This window comes from Ceratotherium simum, chromosome 7, assembly GCF_057802395.1.
Source record: "Ceratotherium simum simum isolate JZ-2026a chromosome 7, ASM5780239v1, whole genome shotgun sequence".
Taxonomy (NCBI): Eukaryota; Metazoa; Chordata; class Mammalia; order Perissodactyla; family Rhinocerotidae; genus Ceratotherium; species Ceratotherium simum.
In genome coordinates, this window is record NC_141906.1 from 72,252,534 (window position 1) to 72,270,530 (window position 17,997).

The 17,997-nt window shown below is 36.7% G+C and overlaps 1 long non-coding RNA gene across 3 annotated transcripts in view; it reads right to left on the reverse strand.

The window, feature by feature from the left end:
- The window catches only part of LOC106801400 (uncharacterized), a 124,869-nt gene that overhangs the window by 39,910 nt on the left and 66,962 nt on the right, over nucleotides 1-17,997 (reverse strand). For 2 of the 3 annotated variants that reach the window (XR_001390746.2, XR_015552742.1), the window contains one exon: nucleotides 4,358-4,673. The exons of the other annotated variant lie outside the window; for it this stretch is intronic. This is a non-coding gene — a long non-coding RNA (uncharacterized LOC106801400). Of the gene's footprint in view, nucleotides 1-4,357; nucleotides 4,674-17,997 lie in introns of those variants that run through there. 3 annotated transcript variants of the gene reach the window in all.

Genomic DNA, 17,997 nt, shown 5'->3' on the forward strand with positions numbered 1-17,997 from the left:
AGTTTCATCTCTGAAGTGTGATATAGCTCCCTCACACTTATAACACCCTCTCCTCTCCCATCTTTATATAAAATTGATCACATTTGCTCCCCATTGATAGACATCTCTGTCTTTCTCACTGGACTGGGAGCTCCTCGAAGGTAAGGATTCTGTTTTTTATCTAAATATTGCTGGCTTTTAGCACAGTTCCTAAGGAGCTGAGGTACTCAATATATTTCACTACATTATAAATTTCTACCTAGAAAAATCCTACCTACCCTTCAAAGTCCAGCAGGAGTCCCCACTTTTCATAGGAAGCCTTCCCTGATCACTCCTATAGCTCTTATATCCTGTGCCACACAATTTGCCACAATGTAGTTCTCTACATCTTCCCTTGTATAATGTTGTTTAATGTGTGCCATACCTATCTCCCCAACTAGACTGTCAGTCTCAGTGAACAAAAGAATACCACTTTAAAATTATGCCAACCACTTATCACTGTGCTCAGCACTGAATTGATTAATGATAATGTGCTTGCCAGCTGATTGAAAAGTAATCTAGAAAGTTTTAACATTAAAAAATCATCTTCCACTTACTAATTACAAAGAGAAAAATAGTAACTTTATAGTGGAGAAATGTGGCAGATACTATCTTAACCAAGTGATCAAAATTAACATCACCAGTAAGATAGCATATTGACATCATTGACGCTGACATGATGTCATGGTCTCTTCAGTAGCATTCTTGCCAAAAAAGAGTAACTTCAATCTAATCATGAGAAAACATCACATAAATCCAAACCGAGGGACAGTCTACAAAATATCTGACCAGGAGTACTCTTTAGAAGTGTCAGGGTCATGGTAGACAAAGAAAGACCAAAGAACTGTCACAGATTGAAAGAGACTGAGGAAGCATGACATAAATGCAATGTGGGATCCGGGACTGGATCCTGGACTAGAAAAACGACATTAACTGGAAAAGCTGAGAAATTCTGCTTAGGTCTATAGATTAGTTAGTGGTATTATAACAATGTTAATTTCCTGGTTTTGATCATTGTACGGTGATTATAAAGATACTAATATTGGGGAATCTTGATGAACACTGTACTCTTTTGCAACATGTCTGTAAGTCGAAAATAACTTCAAAATAAAAATTTAAATAAATCAGATCTTGGTTTTCATCAACCAATTGACATGAGAATAGTATCTACGCAAAGTTTATCATTTCAAAGAGGGAATGGTCATTAGTGAGAAAGAACTTGAGTGGGGATCCAAACAACTAAGACAGCCACCTTTAATCAAAACAAAAAGGTATAGGCAATTCTCGTTATTTGTGGTAGTCATGTTCTATAGAGTTGCCATGAACACTGAATTACTGAATACTGGAGAATTGCTCCTAGGGGAAATACAGCGTTAGTTCTCTGCAAGCCCCTGGTCATGTTTTCATCAACTGATAAATACATAGTCTTGTTTTATGTCTTTCTGTTTAAAGACATCTTATTTAATATATATTCTTGATTCATTAACGTTGAGCTCATGGCCAACAGCAGTATAACTCATGCCTGAATGAAGCTTATCTAACATGTATTTTCTCCATTAGGCACGTCACAGCTTTTGTGCTTAGGATCACTAGACAACACTTCAGCATTACACCTGGGGGCCTTTTTAAACAGTGAAATCATCAACAAAAAGTGCAAAAATGCAAAAAATGTGGCACTAAATAGATCTTTAAAAGCACACAGTATGAGAGCTGAAACAAGAAGGCAGAGTGTTGCCCCGTTTGACCTCAGCTGGGAACGTGCGCATCGGGCGACACAAAGTTTTCGCTGCTTTGTGCATATTTGCAAACGACCACGAAAATACTGCCAGTATTAATTTGGGTTTACAAACAAATAAATTTTATTGAGTTGGAGAATGTGAAAATATGGAACTCATAAATAATGAGGATTAATTGCACCTTTAAACACGTCCAATGATCATGAACTTATACGCCCTTGCCTTTAGTGAATAAGAGACTAAGTATAATTTTTGCATTTGAAATGATAAATTGAATTCCTTAAAAATTAGAAAGTAACTGAGAATTCTGAAGTTATCAGAACCTGGGAGAAAGGGGCTTCTTCACTAAGACTTGCCTAATTTTATTATCACAATTCTCTTAGAGATGGAGAAAGTTTAGGGAAATTTGTCTCTGAACTTCATTCATTTGGAGGTGTTTTAATTCCATAAGTTAGTTTTATCTCAGTTTATCGTTTTCTCCTCCACCTTGTCTACATTGAGGGCCATTCTAGTACCCTGGCCTCATCCAGTCTGATGATATTTATCTCATTTCCATTTTAGTCATCAGTACATATGGCCACAACCTGAACTTCATCATTATCTGGAACTGCTTCATCTTCAGGAAATCCTCTGTTAATTATTACATAGCCACGCCTCACTTCTCTTGAATCTATTCAGTTTCTAATTATGACATAGCAACTCCAAAATTCCTACATATCCCCCCAGCTAATTCCTACAATCCCCCCAGCTAATCACTCTCTTCTAGCTGCACTTAAACTGTATCTCTATTTGGTCGGTAGCACTGGTGAAGCCATTTCCATGATGCTTTCACGAGCACCCCAGGATCTATTATCTTTTGACCTTTTACATCTTTTCATTTTCCAAACTATGATCTTGAGTAATCATCATTCGTTTCCTCTGCTTCCATTCCCTGTCTGCTAAGTATTGCTGCAAAAATTCACAAGACCATTATGTTCAAATCTAAAATAAATTAATTTGCTTAATCGACCTTCGACAAGTTTTTACCATTTTTATTCTTACTCATCTACTGTTGAATCCCAGTCACACACACAGGATCTGCCAAATATTCCCTCCTTTCTACACACACTGCCAACACTCCAGTTCAGACTCATACATAGGTCACCTGAGTCTATGGCAGTAAGTTCTTAACTAGTCTCCCCACATCTTGTCCTGTCCACTTTATAAGCTAATTAATCATCTTAAAGTAGATAGTTAGTCAACCTACATGTTCCCCATAGCTACCTGGCGAAATTCCAAACACCTTTACATGGCATTCCAGTCCCTCTATGAACTGATTTCAGATTACTCATAAAGCCTTTTCTTCTATTAAATCCGTTTGCATACTATGTCAAAGCCCAAATGGACTATTTCCATTCCCAAATTCCATTCCTACTTTCTTTAATCAAGTACCTTATCTACACTTTTCCCTTTATCAGGAATATTTTGCCCCTAATCTCTGTTCCTCAAAATCTTACTCACTCTTCAAGCCCCAGCTCAAAATACATCTCTTCCATGAAGCCTTCCCTGATTCTACACTTGGAAATATCCTCCTCCTCTGACTCATCATAGACCTTTGGGGTTGTATTTAATGCACTTGTATTTGTGAAGAATTATTTTGTAATTATTTTATTCTCTTGACTATATTTCAAAATCTTTGAGGGCAGGAAATATCATATCTATCTCGCATTCACCACGGCACCTAGCAGAAATGCTCACGAAAGTACTATTTAGTAACCAAATAAATGAATGTGATATATATATATACATACCTAATATAGGTATGTACATAATATATACTATGTCTATATATGTATATAATATAATCTACGTAAAACAGAGAAGACTGAACAAGGTACAACACATTGTTAATAGCCCATATTATTGATAGATTAAAATTTGAAATATGTATAGAGGAAAAGAGAACAAAAGCGTAGTGATTAGCAATTATTTGATAAAGTGAAATGAAATTGATTGGAAGACCTGATGAGTGGTTAACCACGGCAACATTAACTCTTTAAGTAGGGTTGTACTGAAATCCTTCCAGATAGAAAGAATTATTTATTTCATTCCTGGGATTAAAAAATAAAAGATGACATAAGAATAAATGTATTCAATGAATTCTTAAATTGAACAGACATTGCTAGACACAGTTAATATTGTAATAGTACATCACTTAATTTGAAGGACTTTTTAATTTTGATGAAGTACAAAAAATAACTCAGTATTTATTGTCTATTCCATTCACACAGTGACTATTAATGAAACAAATCACCATCACTCCTATTGGTGGTGAACACAATGCAGTCTATACAAAAGCTGAAATATAATAATGTACACCTGAAATTTACACAATGTTACAAACCAATATGACCTCAATAAAATGATTTTTGAAAAATCACCATCATTATTCTCACTACCATCATCATCATAAAATATAGTTCTTAGTTAAAAAAAAACTTCAAAAACGGGCCACCCCGTGGCTTAGCGGTTAAGTGCGCGCGCTCCGCTGCTGGCGACCCGGGTTCGGATCCCAGGCGCACACCGACGCACCGCTTCTCCAGCCATGCTGAGGCCGTGTCCCACATACAGCAACTAGAAGGATGTGCAGCTATGACATACAACTATCTACTGGGGCTTTGGGGGAAAAGAAATAAATAAAATTAAAAAAAAACAATAATGCCTTAAAAAAAAAAAACTTGAAAAACTGTACTAGAAATGTAGCTCAGTAGGAAGCTGCAACTGTGGAAGCTTAGTAACATCAAAGCACAAGCATTCATCATCTTCAGGACCGTGATGGTTTTATCTACACTCAATGAACAATGCAGAAAAGGGTACATCAAGGGAGATTTCTTCACCAGTAAGTTTTGTCCCGTTGCAGGAAAATTGCGTGTGATTACTCTGAAATAAAAATTAAGTAATGAAATTTAGTCAATTCTGTTCTGATAAGCGTTAAAATATTTCTCTTTGGGGCTTATTCTCTGTATCTGCAGTTTAATGAATCCTTTCATTTCTGGGAACTCCCAACATCCTAAGGAAACTTTTCAAAAGCCAAGCTTCAATTGCACCCTATTTTGACTTGGCTATTGAACCTATTTCAGATTCAGTCTTGCGCACTGAAACAATAGCAGAATGAAAGGAAAAAATTCTAGAGGTGCTACAGAATATAATATAGAACTTAAAGGTGAGGTACAAATGTTACTGAGTTTGACATTTCCTAGATCACAGGCCTGTTGAAAATTGTTTACTAAAAGAAAATTTGGTTTAAATGAACCAACACTTATTAAGCAACTATTATGTTCAGCCTGGGAATAAAAGGACGATTAAAATGGTGTCTGTCACATCAAGGGATTCACAAAAACTATCAGTAAAATAGACATTTATAACACTCATATAATATGATAGGGTAGTTGTTTGAACAAAGTATACTGTGAGCACAAAGGAAAGAGCTGCCTGAGGGAAATGAGAGGGAAACAGGAGAGAAAGTGACCTTCAAGCTAGGCTTTGGAGGACACAGTCAGCACAAACGTATCCTTAACCACGAACACAGCCCTCAGCAGGAAACTAAGTTTTAGGGCAATTTCAAAGCATGAGCCATGAAAGTAATTGAGAAGAATGATAAATCACAGGTAGAATGTGTGATGAGACACTAAACTGAGATAAGTTAGTAAAATGAGTTATGTTCATGAGGGTGGTATTCTCACTTAAACCGTAAGACTGCAGGATAAGGAATATATGCTACATTCCATATTTAATTTATTGTGGGAAGTGACCCTGAAAGATGTCTTCACTTGACACAGAGCGGTTTGGGAATGACTTACTGGAGCTTTTAGCATATACTATAAGAGAGTCTGTAGAAAAATAATCATATTTTAAGAAATGCTTTGTTTAAGGATAAGCAACATAATCAACTGTACAATAAGCTATGGGATATCAGAAAGCAATGCAGTATATTTACAATGCCTGTTTCCTCAATGCAATAAATCAAGACCCTGAAAGCAGAAAGCGAAATAGAAGGGACTGATCATCAAGCCCCCAGACAGAATTCCTCACTACCCCCATTTTCATCAGAAAGGATAGGCAAGCAGGCACCTCCTCTGAAAATAAAGAATGGCCTCAAGTTTATCCAGTTGTCTTAGGTACATGATCCATGGGTAATATTAGGGTTTTGTCATCTGCCTTCTTAATTGGTATATCTTAACCACATTATTCTAACCTATGTATGCCAGAGTGAGTTGGGCAGGGAATCAGCTGAGAAGTTCTAAGCCCTCTGGAAGTAAGATCTCTTGACTGCCCCTATATTTATTTTTAAGGGGGCCTCATGTCAGGTATGCAGGAGAGTAGATTAAAAAATAATTAAAATCAACAACAGCAACAATAAAAACAATTTTGATTTTTAGTCCCAGATAGACAATTCAAAGTATTACCTGATGGGGAAAGCATAAAATGTTTATACAACGTAGAGAAAAAAATAGTCTTTAAAAATGTTGTCTTTGCCAACACAGTCCTGAGGAAACAATTTTTTTATTAAAAAATTGACATTCCTCCCAATGCTTCATTTGTCTAGATAAATGTAGCATAAGGCATGAAAACACGTTCTTAATAAAGTTGAAATGCACAGTGATTATGCTTTATTCATCATGCTTGTATTTTTCTAGCCATTTTTATTTTTCTATCATTCCCAACATTTTTAATTTCCCATGTGCCTGGGATAGAAGGTGAAATTAAAACAACAATTAAACTAAATCTCATTGAAGATAAGTACAGCTTTCTTGATAAGTACGGCAAAGGTTTACTGATTTAACAGGACAACACGTTTATAATTTGCTGGTGGCAAAAAACTAATTCACTACTGGAATTCTGACATCTAAAATCTACATATTGAGACGCTGGAAGGGAACTAGAGAGAATGTCTATGATTTTAATTTACTTATCCTATTTAGAAAAAAAGTCACTTGAGTCATCCTGGCTCACTTTCCTTAGCATTAGTCATACTGCATTTCCTTAAGCCTGTGAGTGTGTTTCTATGTAAATAAACTATGTAGTTCACTTGGGGATAAAAGTCACAGCATTTACAGATTGTAAAGACCTATTAGATCATCCGGTCTGGCCCACAAGAGATAGTCCCTAGATAGGGAACGTAACTGTTGATCTCTGCCAGGAGGCCAAGAAGAAACAGTTGGCAAAAATATTTTCCATGCTTTTTTTTTGTTGTTTTAACTTATCTAATAGTTCTTTGGTCACTTCCCAAGTGGACTAGTAAAATTATCATTAAACAGTTTCACTTATCAGGGAGACACAAAGTTTAACTTATCTGAGTTGACAATGTTCCAACTGCCTCCATTTGTTGAAGAAATGATCTTGTTTGCAAAATATGAACAGTAAGGAATCTGCTCTTTGAACTAGTCCGGCAGTTTCCTTTCAGTAAAGAAAGTCAAAAGGCAATTTCTTCCTAACTTTTTCCTAATCTATTTTCACAAGTTTCAGAGCAATTAGATATTAAAACATTGATTTGCACTAAGTAGGAAATGAATACAATAGAATACAATACGATAACAACTTACTACTTTATGAATCAGTGCTTTCCATTTCCATTTGCTGTATCTCATAGAATTGGGAGTAATTTTGAAATTTAAAGTATGGAGAGGTTTGGCATCATGGTAATGTCAAAGAGCAAACCAGCAATATGAACCTTAAACAAATAGGGAAGATACCTATTCTGGTAACTATTCTCTTTATCCTGCAGTTCTTAATTCCTATTTCAATCTATATGTTCCCTCTATCCAGATTATATTCAGATGATTGTCAAAACTACTGAAGAGGTGAAAGCCATATAAATAAATATATAAAAAATAGCACAAATAGAAAAAACTAACAAATACTAGAGGATGAGTTGGTAATATAAAAGGAAAATTAGATCTAAACATTTTAAATCGAATTATTTCTCATCTACTAAACATAAATCAACCTAACCCATGAAGTAAATCTTCTATTTTTATCAAGTTAGAATTTCTAGAGTGGGTATGATTTTTTTGTCATATGATATTATATTATATTAGAAATGCTGCTGAAAAAATTATGTGGTCCTTGACTTCTTGAAGTCTACATCCTAAGTCAAGAGCCTACATTCCATTTAAGCCTATAACAAATTTGAGGATTTCAGAGGAACTCAGTAAGACTCTCCACGTGCACTGAGCATGCACCGTGAGCTAAGCCCTTTGCAGGTGTTGTAAAGAATTATAAAGGAGGTATTAGATATGGTCCCTGCCGTTCCAGAGCTTACAGTATTATAGAAAAGATAAATATCTATTCCCCTATCCCTCATCTCCCACACAAGATAGAAAGCAAATGACTAATTTCTGTTATCTAGCTTATGTTTACTTTAGCTAGAAAATCAGAGTCTAGACAAGAAAATAGCACACTCAGATGGGGAAACTGAGGGACATGTAGTGAAAGGATTCTTTGCAAAGATTGGGCAGAGTTAAGACAGACCAAAAAGGGATGATTAAGTGTCCAAGGACTAACAACAGGGGGAAGTCATTACCACACCTAATCTTGAGAGAACAACTTGAGGGAGCAGTTATCAGAAGCTAGAGAGAAACCCTCAACAAAACAAGAAGACAACCTACTGATTGAGAAGATATTTGCAAATCATATACCTGATAAGAGGTTAATATCCAAAATACATAAAAAACTCATACAGCTCACCAAGGAAAAATAAAACAACCCAATTTAAAAATGGGCAGAGGATATGGACAGACATTTTACCAAAGAACATATATAGATGGCCAACAGGCACATGAAAAGATGTTCAACATCACTAATTATTAGAGAAATAGAAATCAAAACTACAATGAGATATCACCTCGCACCTGTCAGAATGGCTATAATTAACAAGACAAGAAATAACAAGTGTTGGAGAGGATGTGGAGAAAAGGGAACCATCATACACTGCTTGTGGGAATGTAAACTGGTGCAGCCACTATGGAAAACAGTATGGAAGTTCCTCAAAAAAGTAAGAATAGAACTACCCCATGTGATCCAGCTATTCCACTTCTGGCTATTTATCCAAAGAACATGAAAACACTAATTCAAAAAGATATATGCGCCCCTATGTTTACTGCAGCATTATTTACAATAGCCAAGACTTGGAAACAACCTAAGTGCCCATCAATGGATGAATGGATAAAGAAGTCAGAGGGAGAAGGTCAAATACCGTATGATTTCCTTCATTAAGTAGTAGATAATAACAACAATAAACAAACACATAGGGACAGAGATTGGATTGGTGGTTACCAGAGGGGAAGGGGGGAGGGAGGAGGGTGAAAGGGATAATTCGGTACATGTGTGTGGTGATGGGTTGTAATTAGTATTTTGGTGGTGAACATGATGTAATCTATGCAGAAATAGAAGTACAATGATGTACACCTGAAATTTTTACAATGTTATAAACCAATGTTATTGCAATAAAAAATTAAAAATAAATAAATAAATAAATAAATAAATAAATCAAAAAAAAAAAAGAAGACATGGTATATATATACAGTAGAATACTACTCAGCCATAACAAAAAGATGAAATCTTGCCATTTGCAACAACAGGGATAGACCTTCAGGGTATTACGCTAAGTGAAATAAGTCAGACAGAGAAAGACAAATACCATATGACCTCACTCGTATGTGGAAGATAAAACAACAACAACAGCAAACACATAAATACAGAGAACAGATTGATGATTACCAGAGGGAAAGAGGTTGGGGGAGGGTGAAATGGGTAAATGGGGTCATTTGTATGGTGACAGATGGAAACTAGACTTTTGGTGGTGAATACAATGTAATGTATAGAGAAGTTGAATTATAATGATGTACATCTGAAATTTATATAATGTTATAAACCAATGTTACCTCAATTAAAAAAAAAAGTAAGCTAAAGAGAGAACTAGAACTATAAGAGGTGGCCACCATCTTCAGTAAGAAATGAAGCTAGGTCAACCTCATGGCCTGCAGGAAGAAAGTGAGGAGGATTAAGTACTCTAACTTCTCTCTCCATTTTCCTTTAGGTCTCCAGCCTTCCCTCCCTTTGGCCAAACACATTCAGAACCCAGAGGGTAAAAGGGATTGTTGAGGCAGCCCATGAAGGTCAACCTCGAGAGTACAGAACAGGATGGGAAAAGGTAGAGGGAAGATCTGGCAAGGCAGAGAATAGCCAACAGAGCTGGCTAAATTTAGAACCACACAAGTTCACAGGATAATGTATGTGCTGTATTTAGAACTAAATATTTTGGTAGATTGGTTAAGAGTAGTGTTTAATTTACAATAGAATATTTTGGCAGTTTTCCATTTGATGAGATCACAGTCAATACTAACATGAGTTTCCAGCTTAAGCCATAGAACATAAATGGTAAAATCTAGTTTAAATAGTATTCTGCCAAGCTGAGGTCTATAATTGGCACTTCTACATGTCAACTAACTATACAACCTAAATTTAGCTTTATAATGCTGATCTTGAAGCATACAAGATTCTGAATAACTTACAAATCTTAAGGAAATATTACATTGTATTTAGAACAATTTTAGCTTTAAGCAGAATATAATCTTTCTTTTTTAAACTGGTCATTTATGTATCTCGTATCTGGCAATTTTGTTAAAAATTCTGTTGATTAACCAGAAAACTCTACTTCTTGGTCGTGGAAGGTAATAAAAAGTTTCTTCACCCTCTCAAAATAAGTTTACTTCCCATAAATTCATTTTGTACCTTTTTGTTCAGTCTTTAGGGATATATTCTCCTAGAATAATGCTTGATTTAATATGTGTTTTGCTTATTGGTTCCAGTATATCAGCAGCACTTCATTACTCAATAATAAAAAGCTACAAATAGATTAAAAGACTCTTAAACCCTTAGAGGATTCAGAACACACATCATGAGTGTGTGGCCCATTTATGTTTTGAAGTTGCTTATTAGCAGTTGACCAGAAGCAGCATATTGCTATAACACTGCAGCCTCACCATTGAGCATGAGCTGCCCCAATTTGGAATTCAAGTTATGATTTGAATTCTATACATTTTATTCAAATATAAAAATGGCAACCACAGAACACTTGGGGCCTTATTCATTAAACAATGAGTCATTCTGGAATTCCTTTCCTTCTTTCTTGGACTTGATGAACTTTTATACATGAAATTTGGCTACCCTTGATGCAAGTGAATCAACAATTAGAGTACTAGTATTGCAGTGCATCAGGCTGCTCTGGAAACATGTTTAGAAGTTTCCAGTTCAGTGTAAAAACTGTATGCAGGGGCCAGCCCAGTGGTGTAGCAGTTAAGTTCACGGGCTCCACTTTGGTGGCCTAGGATTCACAGGTTTGGATCCTGGGCATGGGCCAATGCACCACTTGTCAAGCCATGCTGTGGCAGCATCTCATAGAAAGTAGAGGAAGATGGGCACGGATGTTAGCCCAGGACCAATCTTCCTCAGCAAAAAGAGGAGGATTGGCAACAGATGTTAGCTCAGGGCTAATCTTCCTCACCAAAAAAAAAAAAAAAAAAAGCAAATCCCCACTCTCTTCCCCCCACCCCCACCCCGAAAGCCAGTGCAGTCATCTGACAGGATTGAATGGTAATCAATAATGTATATCCTCCAAATGTTTCAAAGACCACATGTAACATAGAAAATTTGATAACTATTTGGTACTTCTAAACTGTGCAAGTAACCCCCTGAAGGGATTCTTGATCCAGAATTTTTTTACCACAGAGTAAAAAGTCTTTAGGTCCTAAAGAAATGGAATATCCTGATTTAGGTTTTGATCACAATTCATGAACTACAAAACAAATTTCTTTTTAAAGTTCTATAGGAACAAGAAGTGACCTTGACAAAGATTTCCCTGAGGGACATTCTCAAGTGCATGGATAACAAGACCACAAAAATATGCTAGCATATGATCTTTATATGGCCATACAGAACACACAGTCTATTTTCAGGTAATTTTCAAGTAAAAAAATCTCAGCGTAATTATCATGTATTGGTTTTTTGCCTTGGTTTCCTTTCACAAAGATATTGGTCCACAGACCCCATATCTGAAACGCACAACAGAGAAAGACAAGATGCACAAAAGTAGAAAAAGAAAGAAAGAGGCAGCTATGTCATCATATATCTCTTCTGGTCACATTTTAGACAATACCCATAAAGCCTTCCACTATGCTTATTCAAAGAGTCTTCTTTTCCTGAATTTGTACCTTGAAAGGTTAAATCCACTCCTCCCTACTAGAACTGGAACTATTTGCTAAAGCAACAGAAAGAAAATAGAGGAGACAGAATTCTCCTCCAGACAAGACTCAAGCTGTATCAAGCACAATATTACGTGAACTTCTCCCCTCCTCCATCCTTCCTTAATGCACCATATAGAGAGGGCTCTCATGTTGTAAAGATGTCATATATATTTTCTCTTCACTCAAAGCTTCCTGAATAAAGAGAGATCTATTTGTCTCCATGGTGTTTTCACCATTAACAGTATCAGAGCTGCACGAACACAATGGGAGATGTGTTTTCCGTTAACCTCTTGACTCAGAGATGTCCTGATGCTAAACGTTATTGCATTTTGCATTAACACAGAACAGTGGGAGTTCTGTGACTGATGTAAAAGGGTTGAGAAGGGCCACAGAAGCTCTCATGTGCTCCATACTGCAGTTGGCCGTGGAGCACGAAGCACATAATTTTTGTTTAGAAAGAGAACAAACAGGAACCAGGGAAGGAGGTGGTGAATTTCACATATCCTGCATATCTCCCTCCTGTTCACCACTGAGATAATCTCTTCTTTAAAATGATATTCAGTGCTTTAACATACCCTTTTCATAGACGTTAACTAGGTAGAAATTAATTTACTTCTCTTTATTATTACCCTAGTGATCTGCAAACCATGGAAGGAACATGGGGATTAATATTTACTGTTTTCTTAAGCTACTTTTTCCATTGCTTTAATGTGGCCTTCGGTATTAGTAGCTTATTGTGGTAACCATTACTGCAGATTGTCCCTCACCATTCTGCTCACATCCCTTTGATAGTACAGAGGTAGAATTGGGAATATCCCCTTCCATGTTATAAGACAGGAGGATACAGAGGCTAAGAAGAAAAATCCTGGTCCCTAAGATTCCTGAATGACAGTCCCAGAATTGTACAATATTCTATATTAAAGGCACCTCAGAAATTATCCAATTCTAGCCCTTGAATTTACATATTTGGACACTGATGTTCAGAAAGTTTAAATGATTTGAGTATGGCAGAACCAGGTTTGGCACCTGCACTCACGCCCGCAGCTGAATTCTCTTTACACATGCTATTCAAAGATGCTTCTGTTGAATGAATGACCACTGTGATATGAAGATCTTTAGGACTATACTCAATGTCACAATGTCCCTATTTCTAAAATGCAACTTTCATAGTGCTGGATCTTAGGGTTCTGTATTCGTGAAGGGAAATAAGATTTTTAAAAAGATAAGCTGTGTCACTACAAGTAAAGGAGGAACTTTATCTAAAGATGGGAAACTGTCTCCAAATTCTTACCCTCAGCCTAAATGCCTGGACATCCTAGAATTTAGAAGCATTTGATTATGTAAAACCTTGCTACCCAAGAGTGGGCTCCATAAACCAACAGCATCAGCCTCACTTACGAGTTGGTTAGAAATGTAGAATTTCAGGCCCCATCTAGACCTACTGAATCAGAATCTGTATTTTAACAAGATCTCAGTAGATTCATGTCAGGCACTACTTAAAGGATGCTTTCAATAGAATTTGGAAGTACAACTGTTAGGAAAATAAGCTATTAAACACCACCAGAGATTGGTCTTACTCAGAATAGAAAAACGAGTGTTTCGGTGGGGTTAGAATTTGGAGGGCAAGAGATAAAAGGAAAAGTAGAGGGGAACAAAAATAGTAATGATGTAAGGGGTTATTATATTTGCAGTCAAAGCTTGCACTAAGTATGTAGAAAACATATAGTGGTTGAGTTAAGAAAAGCTTGGATCACTCATTTCTCCCTGGGTCTTCAGAAAGCTCAGAAAAGATAATGAGCCAGAGCCAACTTTGAGGATGTTAGTGTTTGTCCTTACAAGAACGTTTTTGGAAGTGCATACTTACCCAGTACAAGAAGAAAATTGACTGCATTATCATATACTAGTTAAATGTCTCTACTAATAAACCAAGTCAAAAATAATCTGATGCACACAAATAAAGTAGTACAAATGACCTGTGTTCCAGAAAGTTTATAAACTCACTATTCTGACTAGCCAGAGTCTCCTTAAATTGCGTCAGCAAAACATTCCTTGACTGATGAAGAAGATCAAGATGCTAGCAACCCATTTATGATTTGAAGCTTATCAGTGTGTTAGAAAATAACTGGATTAAATTACCAGATTCTGAAAAATTAAAATAACATTTACGCCACCCATACAGATATTATAATTTAAATGCAACATGCAGCAACTCTTTTTTTTTTTTTTAATTCTAAGATTAATTCCCAGAAGATACTATGGTTATTTGTATTAACAGTATATTTGGGATCGCTGGGACTAAGAATGATTGTCAGATATAAAAGTCAGTAAAGAGTTTCCCTGAGGAAACAGAGCATATACTCACCAAAGATGAACATAAGGAACGAATCATTTTGAATAACACTTTACCCATCCATTACTGCTGAAACTCACACTAAAATGTGTCTAAAGTGGCCTCCAACAGAATTTATTTTCCTTGCAGTTCCCAAACTCTTTGTCCTACCATGTGCTATTGGCTGAAACACACAACAGTATGAACCTCCTAAACACCACAGCCATTCAGAAAGCAAATAGGGCATTATTTAAACTCGAGAAGATACAATCTTATTACTAAGTCAGTAGAAACTCAATTATATGAAAGTTACTTTGTCTTTAGAAGCAGAACCCCAAACAAACACTACTTTACCTTTAGGAACCACGGCTACATGAAACCACTCAAGTTTATGCTACTGAAAAGGACAGGACGTTATTGTCTTGTACAGGAAGATGACTTGATTAAAAAAAAACAAGGCTATATAAATGTATAAACAGTACTAAGTAGGTCCTCATATGTCAAGTGGCTACAGATGTTTAATACACAAACTCTTATTCAACACAGATACAGGTAATAACTGTGTTTCATGTCAAACTCATAATAAATGTGACAAAATAATGACAGTGTCTTCTAGAGCGAGGCCACAAGCCCTTCTAAAGGATGAATGAACAAGCTAAGAAATGAAGACTGTACAGGAGCCTCACTGCCTTGCTCCCAGTTCTGCTGTAGACTTGCTAGGTGGCCTAAAACACTGAACGTTTAGCTGTGCTTCATCATCACAGCTGGGGCTAGTTATCCTTGACTTCTTAGTAATGTAACAATCACTAGGACGCACCATGAAAATGTTTGAGCATGGAATCAAAATGATGACACAGGGATCTCATCTTTTTTTTAAGGCAGCTTAGAGAGAGAGAACTATAGGTAGAGGCTGGAAAACCATTCTCTTTTACATATGTTGTGTATTAAAATGCCAGAAAAATAAAATGGATTAAATAACCTCATTAAGTACCTTCTGACTACCTGTCTGCATTTTCTATTCAAAAGTGTCTGGGCTTGGAGCAACCCCCTTCTAGACAACAGACTTGTATTCTAGTGATGGTTTGCTGCCCATATGCTCTGTGTAGATTGTGTGAGTTGAGTCTAAGTCAGGTAAAATGTCCATCACTCATGACATTGGTTATCACCATGAAATGACCAAGCCTTATACTCTGATATAATCAATCCCCAAATTATTACCTTTCCAGTCTCTTGGCAATTTTTCCACAGAAGTTAGTTGGAGCATATCTCATTAACAGAGATATAAACAGCATTCAGACAAAGACCAGCTTAGCTTAAATTCCAAGGTATGAATTCACAAACATGGCTCTTGATCTTAGGAGCTTCTGAGGATGGAGAGTACACAATTACTTTCAATTTGATGAAATCCAAGAAAGTGCAATGTGATTGCAAAAACGGCCCCAATTTGTCATGCCTTCCTGAGTTTATGCCCTTTGCCAAGAAACTTTGTAGTGTCTTCCACTCTGGCTCCAGATTTGGTCATGTGACATTCTTTGACCAATGAGGTATTAGCAAACATAAAGAGTAAGAAGCTTGCAAAATATTTTAGCCATTTGGCTTATTCTTGTTCTTGCTCCTCTGCCTTAACCATGAGAATGTGCTAGGACTAGCCTGTTGGAAGATGTGACACATGGAATAGAACTGAGTTGCCCCAGTCATCCTAGTGACCCCATCCTAGAGCTGACAGCCAGAATGAATGAGACCAACCAAGACCAGAAAAACTGCCCCATCTAAATCACTGATCCATAGACTCATGAGCTAAATATATGTTTATTGTTGTATGCCACTGAAGTGTTGTGTTGTTTATTATGCAGCATTATTGTGACAATGGATAACTGATATACTGAATCTCTCAGTGTCTCACATTTTTGGTAAGTGAAAATCCAAAGAAACAGTACATGAAAATACAGTATGGGTACAAGAATTAAACAAAAGCTGAATTCTAAAATACCAGTACCCAATCTTACCTTTCATAGGCTTTCCTAGGAAAAAAAGGCCCAGAGGAATCATGAGCGTTCTCGGCATGTTGCTTTGTGCAAGACCCAAGGAAAGCTAGGAGGCTGTACAGTTATCTCCCTTGATGTAATTCTAAACTATACAACCTACTACCTCAACCTGGGAACATGCAGTCATAATGGCTGGAAAGCTACCATTTCTTAAGCAATGAAATTGCAAGTTAGTCTTATAATTATTCTTCGTGCTGTCACCTATTTGGGCCATTCATAAGAGACAACATATCAAAGGGTCTGACGGTAGAGAAAATAACACAAGAACCTTGGTTTGAGATTATTGTGTATACAGGAAGGGAGGAAATACTTGGGATTGGTCTTCCAGAAATTATTTGTGCATGAAAATTATGGTAATGTTATATAATGGCAGTTCTTCTGATCATTATAATGACCCCTGGTATCTGTTGACAGAATACAAAAGTAGACCAATATTTAAACTTGGACAATTGAAAAAAGGATTAGGAAAACAAATGTTTCCCTGGCGAAACTGAAAAACTGGAATCTCTAAAGGGTCAATAAACAAGGGGAAATAGCTTATGCCAAAACACAGTGAAAAGATATAGATAACAGGATTCTGAGCAAAGTAGAGATAAACATATACGGAAGCTATGTTGAACGTTCACTCAACAGGATTTATCATATATATTACATAGTTCATATATTGATAAAGTGTCCCTCCTTCCAGAATTGACTGTTTCAGCATTTTTTTCGTAAAGTCTGTCTCCAGTAGTTTATTTAGCAACATATAAAAATGTGACTCTGTATTTTTTTCTTTTAAGGGAACATGGTAAATTTCCCTGTTTGTACGTTTAATCTTTAAATGGGGTCTTTCCTTTATCTTCAGCCCCAGTAGATGCTGGAGTAGCAGACAGACTCTCACAAGCTTGATGATTTCCTATCTCCATGTGAACTCATGTTTGGTCAGGTTTGTATTCTCCACGAGGACTGCTCTGTGGTCTATTGATGGCCGTCTCTCCTCATTGCTCAGCTAGACTCTGGTTTTGCCTGGTAAAGGCCGTTCCACAAAGGAGCTGGGCCTAGGGATACAGAGATGGAGGAGTGTCTGCGCACATGGGGAAATGAAGAGTGATAATTCTATGGTGCTGACTGTGTTCAAAACATAGATCCAAATGCTGCAGAGCTGGTGTTTCTCCATGCTACTCTACTAACCTGGAGAAGGATTACTTTTCCAATTTTTCCAACCCTATTCCCTCATGCAGCTATCATGAAGTGGAGCTGCTATTTTGAGGAGGCTGCCTCTGTTGGATCAATGCTACTTGGTTTTGGGGAAAAGACTGGGAAATTAGTTTTACCAAGCAAACTCCCATTTATCTTTCAAGCGTCAATTCAAAGAATTCTTCTTCTGATTATCTCCTAACTTCATATACACATTTCTAGTTTAACCCTAACACCATTGCATTATAATTTATCTGTCTGTCTCCTTCACTAGACCCTGAGCTATTGAATATGGGGCTGCACTACTCTTCTTTGCAAATCTACTACCACTTTGCGTGCCTACTACCTGGCACGTAGTAGAGACTTAAAAATACGTTTGTTGAGTGAAAACAAAAATGTATGAATGA